Consider the following 18093-nt stretch of genomic DNA (forward strand, 5'->3'; position numbering starts at 1 on the left):
ATAGTCCTTTTCCAAGTTAAAGACAGGTCTTGCTTATTGTGTGTAAGAAGTTCTCTAGGTTGGGGTTTGCTGACAGTCACTTCGCCTAGTCCGGTAATGGCACCAAGCACACCATGATTGTCTTTTGGTGCCACCCACTCCAGCTCCCTTGCTCATGGTCCTTGAGGGGCCCAGGTGGTGGCCTCCACAGCACAGGCTTGTTTCTTCAAACAACTCATGTTTTCTAATTCACAAATAAAACCTTAACATTAAGTTTGAGAAAGTATATTTGTTTATCTGACTCAATGCACAAGTGTTTGGAGATGAAGATGTAAAAGCCTTGACTTAATCAGAAAGCCCTTGATAGGAAGTACTTCACACAAATGATGCAGCGTTGATGTGTGAGGCTTGCAATAAACTGGGAATGACAAAAATAGTCATTCAGTCACTAAGTAGTTTGCATTTTGGGGGCCCGCTTAGGTCTAGGCAATGTGTATGAGAGGTATTTTTTTCATTTCCATTTTAACTTAATCTTCATAATGCCGGGAGGGTATATTCCATTACTCTCTTTTCACTGATGAAGGAACTTAGGTGGAAGGAGGTTGATACACTGCTAGTAAGTGACAGAGCCAGGACTCAAATCCAGTCTTGACTCCAAAGTCTACATTTCTTCCCTGCTACTCTAGTAGCTCCAGTGCCAGGTGACAGGCTACTCCATCTTGAGTATTAGTAGAAGGATGATGAAGGCAATTACAGATGTCTGTCCTGCTGCCCACCCCCCACTTACTTGTCATCAGGCCAGGGTAGGGCATGAAGTCTCAGCTCTGTTCCTCCATTTGATGCACTGTTGGCTGCCAGACACACGTTCCCTGGTTGGGAAATTTCTTGAATTCTTAGTGAAGTGCCCTCTTGTATCTCTGAGTCCATGGACAAGGCAACGTGGCTAACACCATGCCTTCACAGTGTGCCTGCCGATATTTTCACTAAGGAGCCCACCTTTGATGGCAGAGCATGAAGTCCTAAACAATGGCTGTGAACCCACACAGAGTTTGGTATAATATTGATAGAAAAAGCCCAGGCTCTGGAGTTACACAGACCTGAGTTCAAATCCAGACTCTGCTGCTTGCTTATAGTGTAACATTGACCGCTTACTGTTGCCAAGCTTTTGCAATTTCTTAGCTGTAAAGTTAATTCATTTAAGAAATATTTGTGTATTTACTGTGCCCCACATGGTGGCTATAGCAGCAAACAGCAATGGTCCCTGCCCTCACAGCAGGGGATGCCAGTGACCATCTCATGGTGTTGCTGGGAATCATTCAGGCAAGACACACCAAGTGCCTTCTGGTGGGGGAGTACGTACCTCAAGTAGCAGACAACACCAAATACAGTCATCACAGGGTGGAAAAGTACAGGAGGCTCTAAGCGGGACTGTCATTTGGTCATGGGGGATAAGGAAGCTTTTCCTGATGATGAGATATTTAAGGTTAGACCACAGAATAAGCAGAGGGTCAAGCAGATGACAAGGTGAGGATGAGAAACATTCCAGGCAGTGAATAGTGACAGCCTCTACCTGTAACTTCCACACAAATTCATTCAGTCAAATAGATATTGAGTGAAACCATAACCAGGTACATATAGTGAGGAAGAAAATAGATGGAGGCAACCCTCTTATACTCACAGCTGAGTGTGCAAGACAGGAAGTACCCAGCACTCATAACGAGAAGCACCTTGAACCCAAACCTGTCCCTGCAACTTCCTCCCCTTCAGCCCTCTCCCACCAGCCCTCTGAGGCACGTCCATGGTCCTCTTTGGGATCACAGCCTTCAGTTATTGGAAAAGAAAAACTGCTGTGTCTCCCCTGAGTCTTTCTGCCCCTAGACTGACAATCTCATTGCCTTCCTGTATTTCAGATGCTCGCACTAGGAGTCCATTGTTCTAAACATATTTGTGGATTCACCTGAGACCATGTTGGCTTTTTGTTTTAGTGGCATCATCTCCCTCATCTTAAGTGTCACCAGAAAGTCTGAGCTGGCTTCCTGCCTTCATGGAACTTCCAGTTGGGGAAAGCCAACCATAAATAAACAAATATACACATCAAGTAATTAGAGGTTGGGATAAATACCAAACAGGAATCAGGTGAGAGGTACTGGGTGAGGAGGCAGGGGCTGGGTGGCTGTGGGAGGGCTCGTCGAGGAGGCCTTGCTCAGGAGCTGATATTAAAACCAGGGCTTGAAGGAACTGGCCAGGCAAAGGACAGGGGAAGAGTAATGGGAAGTTCCGGTTTGGGGTAGATGCTCAACAAAAGTTTGCTGAAAAGGAGCAAAACATCCTCATACCCTTTACTGAGTTGGGTTTGGAAGGCCAGCATGGTGGAGTGGGAGAACAGAATGGCCAGGTTTCAGCCCTGCCTGCCACTGGGCACACTGAGGAAGCTACTTAAACCTCTCCGAGCCTGTTTCTTCCTTTATAAAATATGACAGGTCGTGGATCCAGTGAACACTTATTGAGCTACTGTCGTGTGCCAACACTGTGGTAGGTACTGAGTTATGATTCCAGGCCCAAGTAGCTGCCAGATCTGATTGGGGGATCAGATGAAGTGATGTACATGGAAACGTTTTGACCAGGATTCAGAAGGCTCTTGACACTGAGCTTGAGTATTCCGCCAGGTGTTGTGATGAGGTGCTACATGAATAAAATAGGGAAAACTCTCTGCAGGCCATGCTTCTTCTGTGAGCGACTCTCCTTCCGAATCTCCAGTTCTGCAAGTTGGAGGGTTCCCAAGCGGTTGCCACGGTGAAGGCTGAACTCTGAGAACTGGCTTAGCTGGGGCTGTCATGGCTGGAGCCTGACTGCCGTGAGACCTGACAGTTTCTGGACAATTCTGTGTACTGAGTGAAAGAGCCCCTCTCCTTGAGCAGCACCGCCCTGCTGTCCAGGAGCCCCGCCCCTGGTGTCCTGCTGGTTTTCCACTGCTGCGGTCTGATGGTGTGAGTCCCACTCAAGAGACAGCTTAGCAGTGCAAGTTCTTTCTTTTTGTAGTGATGGAAAAACACTTTGAAAGCTCTGTGAGCGCTTCTTAGAAACAAGGTTTAATTTCTCCAGATTTGTTGGAACTGAAGTGGTCCACTATGTGTTTAAATACTAATCCTACCAAAATTGCTTGACAAGTATTCAACTCTTGGTTGCTTGGGGAGTCACAAGGCTTTATTACATGATTTTTTTCTTCATTTGAATCTCCTATACAGCTGCGTTCCCATGTGCACTAGGCAAAAAGCATGTGAGCTGCTTTTGCATCTGAAAAATCCGGAGGACTTCTGTCAGACAATGAAAGCTGCCTGTTTTTCCCGTCTGAGAGCTTGTTTGGTGTGAGAAAGTGAGATAATGGTGATCAGACCCCCTGTCTGCACTACACAATTGTTTTTTAACACTTTATTGAGACCAACAATCAGAGATCCATTTTCTAAGGGGAACCAAGAAGCTGATATTTAAACATTTGAGCCCACTAATATTTCACTTCCTAACTTGCCTGGAACCTGTGAATAGTAACATGGCAAAGAGAATTACAGTTGTAGATGAAATTAAGATTGCTAATCAGCCAACCTGGAGATGGGGAGGTTATCCTGGATTGTCCAGTTGGGTCCAGTCCAATCCCATAGGCCCACAGAATTAGAGAACACTCCTGGCTGTGTTCAGAAAAACACATGTGACACCAGAAGCAGGGGTAGACACATGCTTCAGTGCTGGTTTGAAAGAGAGAGAAAAGCAGTCTCTAAAAGTTGGAAAAGGGAAGGAAACAGTTTCCCCCAGATTTTCTGGAAGGAGGGCAGCCCTGCTGACACCTTGATTTGAGCCCAGTGAGACTGTCAGACTTCTGGCCTCCAGAACCATAAGGTGACAAGTGCGGGTTGTTTTAAGGTGCTTTGTTTGTGGTGGGGCTTCCCAGGTGCCTCAGTAGTGAAGGGTACGCCTGCCAGTGCAGGAGACATAAGAGACACGGGTTTGATCCTTGGTTCAGGAGGTTCCTCCGGAGGAGGGCATGGCAACCCACTCCAGTATTCTTGCCTAGAGAATCCCACAGACAGAGGAACCTGGCAGGCTGCAGTCCATAGGATCGCAGAGAGGCAGACACGACTGAGAGACTAACACTTGCACTTCATGTTTGTGGTAAATTGTCATGGCAGCAATAGGCAACTAATGCATTGCCTCTGAGGGAGAGGGGCTTGTTTTTATTTAGTTCTGAATGTCTGCTCTGTGTCAGGCATTGTGCACGATGCTATGGGTACGGAACTGCACAAGATCCAGAGTTCACAGTCCAGGGGGGTAGACTAGCAGGTATACAGACAACATGGCACTGGGATGGAGGAATGTCCGGATGATAAATGCCCAGCCCTGAGAGGGGTCAGGAGGCTGGGGAAGGAGGCCCTGCCATTTCTGTGACGTTAGCCTATCTTTAACAAATGCTTCCACATTACTCACTGTTGTCAGGAATTTTCCCAAGCCACCATGCCCACGCGCTGGCCAGGGAGTGGCAGTGTGTGGAAGACATGACCATATTTGGGTTCTAGAAAGCTCGCTCTCATTGTGGCTGCAATGGGAATGATGGATTATCTGGACAGACTAAGAGTGGACACAGAGATGATGGCTTAGCCTAGTGAAAGAGGGCATGGCCTGGACTGTACAAATGTCAAGAGTGGAGAGGAGGGAAAAAATGCAGGAGACATGCACAGGTGGTCCATAGATTCAACAGGACTTGGAGACTAAACGTGGTGATTGAGTTGAGGGTGAGGGGTGGTACAATGATTCCCAGTGATCTGGGTTAGGCAAGTGAGTGGGTAGAATGGTAGTACTATAATTTTATTTATTTTAAAAATTTCATTGGAATACAGTTGCTTTACACTGCTGTGTCAGTTTCTACTGTACAGCAAAGTGAATCAGCTGTACATATACATATATCCCCTATTTTTTGGATTTCCTTCCCATTTAGGTCACCACAGAGCATTGAATAGGGTTCCCTGTGCTATACAGTAGGTTCTCATTAGCTTTCTATTTTATACACATTAGTGTGTATATGTCAGTCCCAATCTCCCAATTTATCCAACCTTGCCTTCTCTTTTTGGCATCTGTATGTTTGTTCTCTACATCTGTGTCTCTCTTTCTGCTTTGCAAATAAGTTCATCTATATCAAAAACCTTTTATGACAAAGATGTTCAGAGATGTAGGCAGTAAAGATATGAATCCAATTTTGCCTCTGGAAGGTAAGAGAAGATGGAACCCAATCAGGAAAAGCAGAGTAAGAGAAAATAACTCAGGGCCCCAAATGAAAAAGCTGGGAGAGGACACAAGCTTGGAAAACACTAGGACTTGCAATCTATTCTCCTATTATGACCTAAGAACATCTGGAGCTTTCTGCTTGGGGTGGCGTCTGGGGAAAATAATTGCTTTAACCAAAGTACAATAGATGGAGGAAAAAATAAATTATTTTCCTTTCTTACAAAAATACAGAATACTTCCAAAGTTCTCAGGGAATGATGGGTGGTGTTAGGAAACTTTAAAAAGTGTGTCACTCTAGATTTCAGTGTATCCTCCACTGGTCTGGGCAGGAGATGAAAATATATGTTGCAGGCGCTCTAAAGTTCTTAGCATTTTCTGGGAGGGTCAAGGGCCAAGAAATGAATCCAGGATCTGGAAAGGAAGCCACTGCTAGCTGGCCGGACCCTTTCTGGTTCTGGGGAGGTTTACGTGCAACCAAGGAGACGGCTTCACTTTGTGCTTCTCCCAAAGGCTGTTGGGACAGTTCTCCAGCGAACCCAGTGGAGCATCCAAAAGCCCTCTGGTGTGCTGTCCTCAAACACTGTGTCGTTCACTTTCTGAAAGCGTCCGTGCCGGGGCTGCAGTCTGTGTGGACATTTGAGCCAAACAGCCACTGTGGGACAGAGTTCATAAAAGATGCAGATATTCAAACTTTTTAAAGATTGATTTTTGCCTCAAGAGAAGGAAATCAGCAATTGACAGTAGAACTGACAAAAGAAAGCACAGAGGCCTATATTAAGATGAAGGAAACATCTGGTTTTTGTTTTCTTAACTTTTATTAATTCATCTGAGGTGTGACTCACCAGCTCACCAGCCAATGTTTCCAAAATGAAGTCTTCGTTGCCTCCAGAGTCGCTGGGAAAAGTCGCTTCAGAACTACCTTGAGAGAAAGATGATCCACAGAGAGCTGTCATTAAAAAAAAAAAAAAAGGTAATGTTGATCCTGTTAGGTATTTCCTAAAGTTGCTTCTGTGTTAACTCATGACTGCTTTCCTTCCTCAGTAGGATTTTATTCCCCCATCTAGAAACTGTAGGACTGATGTGCTGATCTAAAACTGTGTATTAAACCTCATGAAGTATGCCCTTCAGCTATTGAGAACACTTAATTGATTCACCTGAGTCTTTCCCTGTAGAGAGTGGGGTTAGATGTACAGCCCCCGGGAAGGTGAAAAGTCTCCTCTCCCTCTCCCCAAGGTTTCCATCAGCCGACACTAATCCCACCTCTAAAGGGAGACATCAATGAAAGAATAAGATTACTTGCTGGGGTGAGACCCTACCACCATCCGGGTTTGTGATGCTGTGTTCTCACCCATTTCTCTTGATGACTAACATTACATTTTCAAGACAGCTGGTCAGAGTTCACAGCTGGCCTCGAGTTACCATCCAGGACAAATCTGGCTGGTCTGGGTAATAATGCAGCCATCAACTCTGCTCTCATTACACTATACTCTATCCAGCTGAGCTCTACTCTTTTTGACCCATTGGTAGGGAAGTCAGTGTGTTCATGCTCAGTCGCTAGGTCATGTTCGACTCCTTGCAACCCCATGGACTGTAGCCTGCCAGGCTCCTCTGACTATGGGTTTTTCCAGGCAAGAATACTGGAGTGGGTTGCCATTTCCTCCTCCAGTGGATCTTCCTGACACAGGAATTAAACCCCGCATCTCCTGCTTCTCCTGCATTGGCAGGTAGATTCTTTACCACTGAGCCACCTAGGAAGCCCAGGGATGTCAGTAGGGCGATTCAAACCTCTACCATTCATAGGAGACCAATTAGTTGATTCTACTAATCATTCATTCACTCACTCATTCAGCAAACTTTATCTGAGCACCTACCCAGGGTCCTGGCAATTCAGCAGTGAATATGGCACAGTTCCTGCTTTCAAGGGGCTCACAGTCTAGTAGTGAAGACAGGCCTATAATAAGATGAAGTACTCTTCTGTGATTCCTGAGGAAGGTGGCATTGAATTGAGTCTTAAAGGATGAGTTAATTATATAAGCCCAAAGCACAAGAGAGAGATTTAGACTTTGGGAGTAGATGAGCTCACCAAGAGAAAGTATATAATAGAAAGAGTCCTAGACAAAAATACAAAGCAACAACAAACAGACAAGCAAAACCAGTCATATTTAAAGGGATTAGAGAGGCTAATAGAAAAGAAGAGTGGTGTTAGAGATATCAAAGGAGAAAAAGACTTTTTCATTAGGAAGGGACCTCCAGCAATGTCAGAATCAGTAAAGAGGTCAAAGTCATACAAAGATAGAAGAGCATCCACTGGATCCGGGAACGTGGAGACCAATGGTAACACTAAGGGAATGGCAAAGCACATTTGGGGGAACCTATTGAATGCTTGCATACTGGAGGTGAGGAAGGTTAGGGTGTTAAGGATGACTGCCAGGTTTCTCTGGACTGAGTTACTGGTAGGTAGTAGCTCCATTCACCAGGATGGGGAACCCAGGAAGAGCATATGCTGGGGAGAGGGAAAGGGAAAAAGTTCAGGTTTGGACATACTGAGCATGATGTACCTGTGTGATGTCCAAGTGGAGACATCCAGTGGGCCATCGACTTTATGGGTCTAGAGCTTGAATTTCCTAGTTTGTAAATAAAATGGACTAACAAGGTAATTTTTTTTTTTTCTGTAGTGAACTCCATGCCATCTTTTCATCATACCCTTAACCAGGATCCATTACTTAACTATTTTTAAATTTTCAGTATTTCTCTGTGATTTCTCAACTGGTTTTATTTGAACCAGGAGCATCTGTACATACAATTTCTGCACCACACATTTAAAGCCACTTCTAAGGAGAAACACGGAGAAGGCAATGGCAACCCACTCCAGTACTCTTGCCTGGAAAATCCCATGGAAGGAGGAGCCTGGTGGGCTGCAGCCCATGGAGTCACGAAGAGTCGGACATGACTGAGCGACTTCACTTTCACTTTTCACTTCCATGCACTGGAGGAGGAAATGGCAACCCACTCCAGTGTTCTTGTCTGGAGAATCCCAAGGACGGGGGAGCCTGGTGGACTTCTGTCTATGGGGTCGCACAGAGTCGGACACGACTGAAGTGACTTAGCAGCAGCAAGGAGAAACAGAAGAATTTGCAGCTTCATAAAAAGTAAATAGAATAGCTCTTCTCTCTGCACTGAGCCAGTTGCCCACCTGTCTTCCATAACATTTATTCTAAGGAGGCAACGAAAGAGTAGCTTTGAATCTATCTTGATTATAACAACACCTAATGTCAATATTTATGGACAGTTATCTGATTTGATATTAAATAAAGGACCAAGGATAAATATTTAAATGATATGACTGAATTTGAACACTAGTGTCTACCTTGGTCACTCGGGACAAGAATTGTAGCACCTACCCCTATGCTAGACACAGGGGACCCTCAAGTCCTTTTACGTGAAGGAGAGTCTGTGTCTAGGCATCGCTCTTTCCTTCTACAGATAATCTTGAGTTCATGCCAGCTTCTGGCTCATGTAGTTCCCTACTCTAACATAGTCTTTATGTCATGTCCTGTGCAGTGAATTAAAACCCCAATCTTCTTAAAGAAAATGATGTCACTGGCTTGCCCTTTTCTCAGTTCTCCATCAGATTGAATTTAGATATGACACTGACAAGAGCAATAGGGTAAATGATCAATTTGTATGTGTCTGGTCCAATGGCATTATTTTGAGTCTGTTCTAACCATAAAAGCAATGTTTCTAATAATAATAAATAAGTTTTATTAGGTGTTGTCACAGGTGTAAATGTTTCATAAAGATATCACTCCAGTTGTAAATCATATACTTGAATTCATACTCAAGTCACCTCATTAAATACCAAGAAAAACTATATTTTTCATATATATCCTGGTCTCAAGTGACTTTAAAAAAGGAGCAAAGGAAAAAAAAAATAAAAAAGGAGCAAAGAACAGAAACCAAACTCAAACCCCAGTCACTTAAGGCTGAACTTGAAGAGACTGACAGGAATATGAAACTTTTCTTTATCTCTTTCTTTAATCTTCCTTTTTGAGATCATATCCTCTAATTTTTCATTATCTTCTTAGGTCCATTTGATTCTTCAGAAATAATAGAAGCTGAGAAATGATCCAGACTCTAACCAAAAAGAAATCTCTGATTTACTGAGGAAATTTTTATATACAACAACATTTGTCCTAAGTGTTCAGTTCTGTGAGTTTTGAAAACCACACACACAATCATGTAACTATCACCACAATCAAGATACAGAACGTTGTCATCACTCCAAAAACCTCTGTGTCCATTTGTAGTTAGTCCCTTCCCCACCCTAGGCTCCCGGCAACCACAGACCTGTTTTCTGTCCCTATAGTTTTGCCTTTTCCAGAATGTCATATAAGCAGAATCATACAGCAATGCAGCCTTTTGCAAACTCTTCGTTTTTAAAATTAACAGTATATTTCAGATAATAAAGATGAATACATATTCATTGTGGGAAAATGAAAATATTTAACAAGAGGATATAAGAATGCTTCCCAAAGAGAGCCACTTTTAATGTTTTGATGTGTTTCCTTCCAGTCTTTTTTCTGCATGCGCATTATGAACTCCCACATACAGAAACAGACAAGTACAAAATTGGAATCCTACTGTATACAGGATTGGGGATTTTGATGTTGGATTTTGTAACAATATTGTGAGCTGACTCAGCAGTTCCACTCCTGGGTGCATACCCAGAAAAGATTAAAACTCTTAATTCAAAAAGATAAATGAAAGCGCTCATCAAAAAATCCACAAACAGCAAATTCTAAAGAGGGTGTGAAGAAAAGGAAACCCTCTTGCACTGCTGGTAGGAATGTAAATTGATACAGCCACTATGGAACATAATATAGTGAAGTGAAAGTTGCTTAGTGGTGTCCAACTCTTTGGACAATTCTCCAGGCCAGAATACTGGAGTGGGTAGCCTTTCCCTTCTCCAGGGGATCTTCCCAACCCAGGGATTGAACCCAGGTCTCCCGCATTGCAGGCAGATTCTTTACTAGCTGAGCCACAAGGGAAGCCTGTGTTACAATACGGTGTGGAGATTCCTTAAAAAACTAGGAATAAAGCCACCATAGGACCCAGCAATGCCACTTCTAGGCATATGCCCTGAGGAAACCAAAACTGAAAAAGACACATGTACCCCAGTGTTCTTTGCAGCACTGTTTACTAGAGCTAGGACATGGAAGCAACATGGATATCCATTGACAGATGAATGGATAAAGAACACTGGTGAAAGTGAAAGTCACTCAGTTGTGTCCGACTCTTTGTGCCCCCATTGACTACACAGTCCATGGAGTTCCCTAGGCCAGAATACCGGAGTGGGTTACTATGCCCTCCTCCAGGGGCTCTTCCCAACCCAGAGGTCGAACCCAGGTCTCCCATATTGCAGGCAGATTCCTTACCAGCTGAGCCACAAGGGAAGCCTGTATTACATATATGCAATGAAATACTAATCAACCATTAAAAGGAACACATTCGAGTCAGTTCTAATGAGCTTGATGAACCTAGAGCCTATTATACAGAGTGAAGTAAGTCAGAAAACAAATATCGTATATTAACATACATGAAATCTAGAAAGATGTTACTGATGAACCTATTTTCAGGGCAACAATGGAGATGCAGACATAGAGAACAAACTTATGGATAAGGGTGGTGGAGAGGAAGGAAAGGATAAGATGAATGGAGCGAGTAGCATGGAAGCATATACACTACCATATGTGAAATAGATAGCCAATGGAAATTTGCTGTACAACTCAGGGAACTCAAACTGGGGTTCTGTAACAAACTAGAGGGGTAGGAAAGGGTGGGAGGTGGGAGGAAGGTTCAAGAGGGAGGGGATACATGTACACCTATGGCTAATTCATGTTGATATATGACAGAAATCAAACCAATATTATAAAGCAATCATCAATCAATTAAAATAAATAGAATTTTAAAAGATACATGAAGTCCAGTGTTCATAGCAGCACTATGAACCAAGAGATGGAAGCAACCTAAATGTCAATCGACAGATGAATGGATAAAAGAGATGCGGTACATAGACACACACACACACACACACGATGGGATACTGCTACGCCATAAAAGAATGAAATAATGCCACTTACAGCAATACAGATGGACCTAGAGATTATCATACTAAGTGAAGTAAGTCAGACAAAGACAAATATATGTTATCACTTACATGTAGAATCTTAGAAAATTCATACAAATGAACTTTTTTACAAAACAGAAAGAGGCTCACAGACATAGAAGACAAACTTATGGTTACCAAAAGGGAAAGGGGATGGGGATGGATAAATTAAGAGTTTGGGATTAACATATATACATCACTATTCATAAAACAGATAAACAGCAAGGTCCTACTGTATAGCACAGGGAACTATATTAAATATTCTATGATAACTTATAATGGAAAATAATCTGAAAACATACATACGTATATGTATAACTGAATCCCTTTTCTGTACAACAGAAACATTGTAAATCAACTATACTTGAATTTAAAAAGAATATTGTGAGTATTCTCTTAAGGATTAACTCTTCCTTGAGGGTTGGAGGCAAGAGCCCAATCAGCAGGCTCAGGAACAGACAAGAAATAGCAGTAGAGTCACCACGACCCAGAGAAACAAGATCTAGAGCTGCCTTGGCAGGCCCTGGGTGCTTTGCATGTGGTTTCCTGGGCTGCTCAGTTCCATTTATTTTCATCAAAGCCTGTTTTCTGTTGTTGTCACAAACACAGTCCCAGGATGAGTTCAGTGCCTGTTCCTCTGGGGCCCAGCAGCACCTCAGGCTCCTCTCCCGCAGAGAACTTTCACACCACATCACAGTTGCTTATTTACTGTGTCCACCTCCACCAGTGGAGAGTGGCCCCTCAGGCTCAGGCACCCTTGTCTGACTCGATCCCCCCAGGCCTGTGGTGTATTACTCAGCTACTTACTAAGAATGCCATGAATGAACAAGTGCACAAACCAAGACGAAACATTTTCTTCACAGGACTGGTTGCCACCACTCACTTTTTTTTCTCTTCTGCTTTGTTGTTTTGTTTGGGTTTTTTTGTTGTTGTTTATTTTTTATTTTTTAATTGGAGTATAATTGCTTTACAATGTTGTGTTGGTTTCTACTGTACACTGAAGTGAATCAGCTATAGGTATGCATACATCCGCTCCTTCTCGAACCCCCCTCCCACCCTCACCCCCATCCCGTCCCTCCTGGTCATCCCAGAACACCAAGCTGAACTCCCTGTATTATACAACAGCTTCCCACTAGCTGTCTGTTTTACACATGGTTTATATATGTCAATGCTACTCTCCTCATTCATTCCACCCTCGCCTTCTCATCTGATTTACACTCAGAAAAACAAGGGAAAAAATATCTTTGGGGGCATTATTTTTGGTGGCCATCACAGAAAGGGTGCTTTTGCTTTCAAATGCCTGAGTATTTCTGACTCACAGTTTGGTCACCTGGCAAGATAGCCAATGGACAGCTTGGCTAGGGCCATGCCTCGTGCATTGCCCTGTGGAGCCAGGCCAAAGTGAAGCTGTCAAGGAGATGTAAACTGCAGAAAATGGACCTGGTGGGGAGGAAGAAAGAGGCAGTCTGCTCAGAGTTGCAGTTGATGAGCACATGGACCCCTGAGGGATTAGGTTATGCTTTTGGATGGCCAGATCAGCCCTCATCCTGGCTGCCCCTCTGGGCATTGGGAGAAAATTGACGAGTGTGTATTGAAGAGCCAGGGTAAGGTGAGCAGAGTGAGGGTGAGGAGGTGCAGAAGGCAGAGTTCAGACGGTTCTTGTGTCCCCTTTTGATCTTAATCACTTGATACTTTTCATGTGGAATAGTAATAATAAGTTGCTGCTGACCGAGTACCTCAAATGGGCCAGGGGCAGGGTTAAGCCCTTTACACTCATAGCTTTGTTGAATCATCACAAGCGTCCTCTGAAGTAAGCCCTATTATTGTCTTTCTTTTACAGAGAAGCAAGAAATTCAGGCTCAGAGAGGTTCAGTGAATGTCCAAGTTCACATAGCTGTTTAGTTTCAGTGCCTTGGTGACAGTGACCACTCTATCCGTTGTGGCTGTTACAGATATTATCACTAGTTTTTTAAAAAATGTTTATTAATTTTTGGCTGTGTTGGGTCTTAGTTGTGACACCACAAGCTTCTCTAGTTGTGGCATGAGGGGCTTAGTTGCTCTTTGGCATGTGGGATCTTAGTTCCCTGCCCAGGGATAGAACCTGCGTCCCCTGCATTGGCAGGAAGATTTGTAACCACTGGGCCACCAGGAAAGGCCCTGTTATCACTATTCTTAATCAGAAGAGATGACTGATACCATAGACTCAAAGGCCGAAAGCAGGCTCTGAGATGCCGATTCCCATGAGCCTCACCAAGGTCATAGGGGCCAGCTCAATGGGGTTGGTGCCCCAACTCCCCTTTCTGTCTCTTCAAGACTCGAGACTCAGGAAGGTGGCTCCCTGGGTGGTGGGAAAAGTTATGCTGTGCTTGTGTTTGGCTCCTTCTTGGTTCCCACAAATGCCCTTCACATTTTCCATTTTCTGAGCACTTTTGTGAAACAGCTATGATGTGGTTGACAGTATTTGTAGCCGGAGCCAAGTCAAGCCTTCCTCTGGAGGAAAGCTGGAATCCTTTAAGGGTCTTGTCAGCGCGCACGTAGCCCACAGGCCCCTGCTCGGTGGCGCCCGAGGCCAAGCACAGAGCGCTCATTGATCCCCGCGCCGCTTCTCCGCCTGAGTGGTATCAGCCTGGCTGGGCCTCGCTGGGGCCTTCCTGCCTCCAGGGAGGCCTGCGCTGGAGCCTCAGATACGCCCATGCTGCTCTTTGTGGTTTAGGGACTGCTGCGGATGGCTCAAGATCATTTCCCTTTCTGTCTTTTCAGCAGCTTTTTTTTTCCCGCCCTGGGACCCAGGAGAGTCTTTGAAACAAAATCACCCTCGTGCCAGGAATCCCCACAGCCTCCTTGGGAGGCATAGATGAGCACCATATGCTGTTTATAGAAAAATAAATGGCTTCCCCCCATGAAGCACATGGGCCTGAATCACTGGCTAACCCCTCTTTTACCTTAGCAGCTGGAGCAAGGGCCCTATGGATGAGGATGTGGATGTGGAGAGAAATTTGGCTTGAAAAAGCCCCAGTTTGTTTGTGTGGGAGCCACGTCTCCTAGTGAGGCAGGTGGTGGACAGACCAGTAGCCCCGGGTGGTGCCAAATGAGGGAGGAAGAGAAGGGAATAGGACCTTCTGCCTCCTTTCACTTAGACTTTCAGAGGGGTCCCTCTCGCTCTCATGACTCCTCCCAGCATCAGGAGCCCCAGGCATGGTCAGGGGAGGGGAGAAAAGAATCTCTTTTCTTGGACTTCCAACACCATAGTGCTTGGTTTAGGCAATACCTATTCATTCATTCATGCATTCATTTGTCAAGTGATTATTGATCAGCTACCACAGATACATCGTGACATCACACAAAGTCCACCCCAACCCTTTATCCACAATGAGGACTCAACAAGGGCATTGGGCCAAAACTAAATGTCTGGAAGTGAGACAGGCTGCAACCCGACAGCCTGTGCAGCATCAGTTGCTAGATTTCAGTGGGGTTCCATTTATTCTTCCTTCCTTCCTTTCTTTCTGTCATTCATTCGGCAAACAATTCCTGAGCATCTACTGTGTATCAGATGTGCAAGGCACTTGGGTTATCAGAAGGGAAGACCTGGCTCTCAGCAAAGGGCATTTCAGATAACAGTAGCTAATACTTATCACACCCGTACAATGTGTGCCAAGAACTATATACTGAGTGCTTCCCATGACTTATCTCTTTGAAACCTCATTCTAGAGCTGATGGAGAAGTCTGCACAGATGGGGAAAACTGAGATTCAGACTCCACCTTGTTCCAGGTCACCTCGCCAGAAAGTAAGTTTGAAAAATCCAAGTGAGGTCAAACACCTGAGGCTGTACTCCTTGTGTGTGGCTGCTTGCTGCTGGGGGAGGTCCGCTGCAGCCCACAGTCCAATTCAGACCCACCCACCACCTGCCTGTTTTTATATTACCTGAAAACTAAGAGTGGCATTTACATTTTTAAATGGTTGGAAAAAATCAAAAGAAAACTACTTCATGACATGCAAAACTTATATAAGATTCAAATTTCAGTTTCCGTCTGTAAAGTTGAATTGAGACACAGCCATGCCAATTCTTTTACCTGTGGGCTAAGGCTTTTCCATTCCAATAGCAGAGTTGAGGAGTGGTGATAGAGGCCTTACGGCCTACAAAGTTAAAAACGCTACCTAGCTCTTTACAGGAGAAGGCAATGGCACCCCACTCCAGTACTTTTGCCTGGAAAATCCCATGGATGGAGGAGCCTGGTAGGCTGCCGTCCATGGGGTCGCTAGAGTTGGACACGACTGAGCGACTTCACTTTTCACTTTCCTGCATTGGAGAAGAAATGGCGACCCACTCCAGTATTCTTGCCTGGAGAATCCCAGGGATGGGGGAGCCTGGTGGGCTGCCGTCTATGGGGTCGCACAGAGTCGGACATGACTGAAGCGACTTAGCAGCAGCAGCAGCAGCAGCAGCAGCTCTTTACAAGAAGAGTTTTCCAATTCTCTGGCCTTATAGGTCACTGGCAGAAAAAGAAGCAGATCTTAGCCCTTGTTCCAGAACCCTGCCCTCCCATCCCACCCTCTTAGCAGATCAGGGAGATCTCTAGGAAGCATGTCCATGATGACCACCTTTGAGTTATTTTCTGCACTTCTTTCAAGGGTTTATGAAGCCTGAAATATTTAGGGTGGTATTAGAGTTTTCCTCAAATGTTTAGATGAAAATGTAGACAGCAGATCTGGGGTTATTGGTGAACAAAGGCCTGAGCGCAGTCCTGCTGGTCTTTGCTGAGAGGTGCCAAATTATCTCGGTCTCCACTGGGAGCGGCCTGCAGGGCCTTATATGGGCATAATCTCCTAACCCGGGCTTGTCTTCCTCTGCAGTATGGTCAGATCCACTTTTAAGGTTATGTGCGAACATTTCTGGTTTTCCTGGTTGCTCAAGCTGTGGGGAATTTAACTTTTGCTTCCCTTGAAGGAGAGATGAATGTTGTCCACTTCTGCATACATCTTATTTGTCCATGAAAGATGACAACTGCCCTCTTTTTGGCTTTCATCTCCCTTCTCATTTGTCTGTAGATGGAAGGAAGCATTTTTGCAAGCGTGGGAGCAGGGAACATGTGGCTTCATTATCCTAGCTGTTTCCCAGGATTAGTGTGTTTGAAGAGATATCAATACAAAAACGTTTACAGCACACCCATAGGCAACAGTTACTGTGTGAGGCATTCCAGGTGTATTATGTTACTCAGACTTCACAGCGTTCATTCATTGAACAGATATTTATTAAATGCTATCTAAATGCCAAGTCCTGTTCTAAGCCAGGGCTACAACAGCAAATAAGCTAGTCCCTTGTGGAGCTAACCCTCTAGTGGGAGAGGCAGCCAATAAACAAGTAAAGAAATAGCACAGATCATTATAGACTGTGATGAATGACATAAAGCAAAATAACAGTGTGCCAAGGTAGAGTAATAAGAAGATCTACCCGAGGACTGGGGTGCCATAGAAAGCCTCTCTGAAGAGAAGACATTTAAAAGAGACCTGAAGGATAAGAAGGAGCCATCTGGAAGACTACCAGTAATTGGACTGGGAGGCTTGGTGTATAAAAGTTGGACTAAAGTTCATGAAAGAGTTATGCCAATGACCCATTTGACTGGAACCTCACGCTGAGGAACCCAGGGCTACAGATGGTTGTGGTCTAGAGACCTTAATGTGGAGACCTAACTTAGGCAAGCCCCGGAAAACATAGCTCTGGTTCAAAAGAAAACACCTGGCAATATGGTGCCCCCACTACTGGACATCCTAATTCCACAAATGCTTATGGAGCTCTTCCCACGAGCCCAGTACTGTCTAGGCTCTGGAGATCCAAAGATGTATCAGACAGCAAGGAGTTCGTGGTCTGCTTGAAGAAATCAGCCATATAATCAAACAAATGACTCAACGGTATGGTAAATACCATAGGAGAAATATGTACAAAAGAGCCATAGGTAGCACAGAAGGGAGGGTGCTGAACATATTTAGGAGGGTCAGGGAACAGACAAAGGAGGCGGAATTTTGACTTTTTTCATTGAAGTATAGTTGATTTACAATATTCGTTTCAGGTGTACCACATAGTGATTTAATATTTTTATAGATTATACTCCATTTAAAGTTACTATGAAACAATGACTATATTCCCTGTGCTGTACAATGTATCCTTGTAACTTATCTTATGCATATAAAGAAGCTAAGTTTTAAAGGGCAAGACAGGCCTTCTAGAACAAGGAACCCCACGAGCAAAGGCCTCGCAGCATGAAACCACACAGCCCTGGACCTTCGGGAATTAGAAGTTGTTGTGTCACGTAGTTTTGAGCCTGGAGTATGAGATAGAGAGTGGTGGCCTTGAGGTTGGAGATTCTAGCAGGAGCAGGTAATGGGAGGGCTTTGCAAATAAGTGTCGGGGATTTGAACTGCACTAAAGGTATGTAAACAAAAGAAACAGATCTCCCTGCCTATTTGCCTTGATAATGTCCCTCTTGTTGCCTAATCCGTTAGTTTAGACTCGAGTTTTTAGGAAGCTATGATATTTCAAAGAAACTGCCTGATCCTTTTCTAGACAAATTTCATGCTTTTGGAAGTAGCTTTCTCCCCCTAAGTAATTTCCACTTTCCTTACAACTTTTCAAAGCATCTACCATATGGTATTTCTCCCAAGTGAGAGATTATTACCCCCT

The sequence above is a fragment of the Bos javanicus genome, chromosome X, assembly GCF_032452875.1.
Source record: "Bos javanicus breed banteng chromosome X, ARS-OSU_banteng_1.0, whole genome shotgun sequence".
NCBI lineage: Eukaryota > Metazoa > Chordata > Mammalia > Artiodactyla > Bovidae > Bos > Bos javanicus.